Source organism: Dipodomys merriami, unplaced genomic scaffold, assembly GCF_024711535.1.
Source record: "Dipodomys merriami isolate MVZ:Mamm:240054 unplaced genomic scaffold, mDipMer1.0.p SCAF_331, whole genome shotgun sequence".
NCBI lineage: Eukaryota > Metazoa > Chordata > Mammalia > Rodentia > Heteromyidae > Dipodomys > Dipodomys merriami.
Genome location: NW_027204838.1, coordinates 602,433 through 605,446, shown reverse-complemented (window position 1 = coordinate 605,446; position 3,014 = coordinate 602,433). Strand labels below are relative to the sequence as shown.

General features: G+C 35.8%; 1 pseudogene; it reads right to left on the bottom strand.

Annotated features, from left to right (window-relative positions):
* Nucleotides 1-1,903: 1,903 nt before the first annotated feature.
* LOC138842231 (U6 spliceosomal RNA) lies at nt 1,904-2,000 on the bottom strand (annotated as a pseudogene).
* Between the last annotated feature and the right edge of the window lie 1,014 nt (nt 2,001-3,014).

Genomic DNA, 3,014 nt, shown 5'->3' with positions numbered 1-3,014 from the left:
AATACATGGACACCTCATTCCCATTGGCACTCAAAGTCTCTGGTTAGGCAATTCTTAGGAATATGGGGAACAAGATGAAAAAGTAAGGAATGGTATCAATTGCAAGAAAAAAAATTGGAGAAGGATCCAACCATATTTCTTCAATGGGCTGTCGAAAATATTCAGCTTACTACAGTGCGGAGACTTCTTTTTCAAAAGGCCACTTATGTGAATAGTAGGGATGATGATCAGTATATCCCTCTTCAAGAAGCCTACGGTGGACACTTAGACATTGTCAGTCAGTTGGTTTCTCAAGCGGCACATGCAATAACTGTAGATGACTGGACACCCCTGAACAGTGCATACACGTGGAATAATACCAGAGTCGCTTCTTTCTTACTTCATCATGATACAGATACCAATGGCCAAACTAACGGACTTTTTTTTTAAATTTTTTTTGGTCTGGTCATGGGGCCTGAACTCTGGGCCTGGGTGCTGTCCCTCATCTCTTCAGCTCAAGGCTAGCACTCTACCACTTGAGCCACAGCACCACTTACTGCTTTTTTTTCTGCTTATGTGGTGTTGAAGAATCGAACCTTGGGCCTCATGTATGCAAGGCCAGCGCTCTACCACTGAGCCACTTTCCCAGCCCAAATATTTTTGTTTGTTTGATTTTTGTTGTTGTTGTGATTTTTTTTTGGTGGGTCATGGGGCTTGAGCTCTGGGCTTGGGTGCTGTCCCTGTGCTCTTCAGCTCAAGGGGAGTGCTCTACCGCTTGAGCCACAGTAACACTTCCCCAAACTAAAGGACTCTTGACACCCTTATATCTTGCTGTTGAGAATTGAGATAGCAAAGATACGCTGGATCGCCTTCTGTTGAACCATTATATAAATCCAGGCCTGAAGAACAACATAGAAGAAACTCTATTTGACATTGCCAAAAGCATAAGTATGTATCACTACCTCTATGAAGTTGTAAAAGGCTGTACAAATTGTTCACAGAAGTCCTAATGGTCGGGTTAAGTTTCTTAAATTTCAAAAATGCAAGTTCATCTTTTGTGTCCCTACAAAATATTTTCACAATCCAAATAAGAGCAATATCTTTCTTTTTGGTCGGTCATGGGGCTTGAACTCTGGGCCTAGAGCTATCCCTGTGATCTTCAGCTCAAGGTGAGCCCTCTACCACTTGAGACACAGCTCCACTTCCAGTTTTCTAGTGGTTTATTTGAGATAAGAGTACCACAGACTTTCCTTCCCAGGCTGGCTTTGAACCATGATCCTCAGATCTCAGTCTCCTGTTTAGCTATGATTATAGGCATGAACCACCAGTGCCCGGCAGCACCAATATTTTACTGTAAAAATTCATGGATTCCGCGGAATTCTTCCAAGTGAATTGCCTGCCTTGGATGGAAAAATGTATTCAATAGATTTTGTAAACATGTATAATAATTTCTTCAGAGTTTGTGATTTTTTAATAAGAAATAATTTTAATTTACCTGTTGAAATGAGTAGTACAGAAACTAAAATATTTCTGGTGCTTGTCTGAAAAAGTATATTTTAAAATATTCTATATTCTATGTTTGCATAATGTTCATAATTTATTTTCTCCTAGATATACATTGAATTCTATATTATTTTATAATATATAAGTTCATTAATGTGTCCTTTCCGATTGTATTCCATATAGAAACAGTTTGATTCCTTTTTTTCTAGGTCTTAATATTATTTTTCTTTGGGATAAAATGACAATGTTGTCTAATTTGAAAAGTTTTGTAAAGTTTATGCTATGTAAACGCCTTTCTGAGGTGATTTAATACACTGATGTCAAACTAAATTTAATTATATGAATTACGTGTATTGTTAAACTTGTAATTTTGTAATCAACTTTTTAATCACTTTTTTTCATTTCTTGCATCTGAAGAATGAAAAATATGGAATACTTCTCAAATTTTCATATTATCCTTGTGCAAGTGCCATGTTAATCTCTGTATTGTAGTTTGAGTATACGTGCTGCTGAAGCATGTAGTATCCTCTAAATATAATAGTTAATGCTGCAATCTTTATACAGGCTTATATCTATGGGTGCCTACTTGTAACAAGGAAACCTTATTGTTCCTAACAATGCTATCGATCTTATTTCCCTAAAATTCTGTGAATATTGGAAAAAATTATATTGATCAGTCGATTGCTCACATTTGCAAACTTTTTTTTGCCAATGAATATCTTAAGTCTTTTTATTTGGAATTTGATCATACTCTCTATTACTTATAATTAGGTCCAAAGGTGATGGCTTTTTCAAGTATTTATTTATCCAGCTTTGTGGACCTAATGGATTCAAACTAAGCGTTGCTTAAGAGCTACTTCTAAACTTCTTCAGCTGACATTTTCCCAAATGAGGTGTTACTGGAACAAATGTCTACCTGAGCCTTTACCCTTCTTCCATGTGGGAACAGAACAACCAGAATACCTTACCCTGACAGCAAAGATTTTCTTACAAGAACAAAACTAATCTTGGTTACAAGGGATCATAGAGGGATGAACAGTTCAAAGAGAACTGTTCAGACGAGAAGGTATTTTATCAAAATATAATTGTTTATTATACCTTCCATTTAAAAGTAGCTAAAGCCAAGAAGTGAAAAAATTGTTCGTATGCATGATTACTTAATGTCCTGGCCTGTCTGTAAGTTCCTGGCAGGAACTTACACTACTGCCTTTTTATCACCAAATATTTTCATAGTTGCAGGAGAAGTGCATATGTTTCTCCTCATTATTAGGCATTAAATTGATAATGTTTTAATCACAGTGTTTCCTCTTGCCTCCATGCTGTAAATCTACAAATGATAAAGCTTTAGATCTAACTCTATCAAACACTGAAGTAGAGATAATGGAATCATACTTTAAAACAGAGTTGCCTTTGATACAGTAACTACAACAGAACAATACAAAACGTGTGTCTTTTAATCATATTATATATAGTTATATGTGCTGATTTTATATTTCACACAATGAAACTTACTAGAATTAGTTGATAATTTG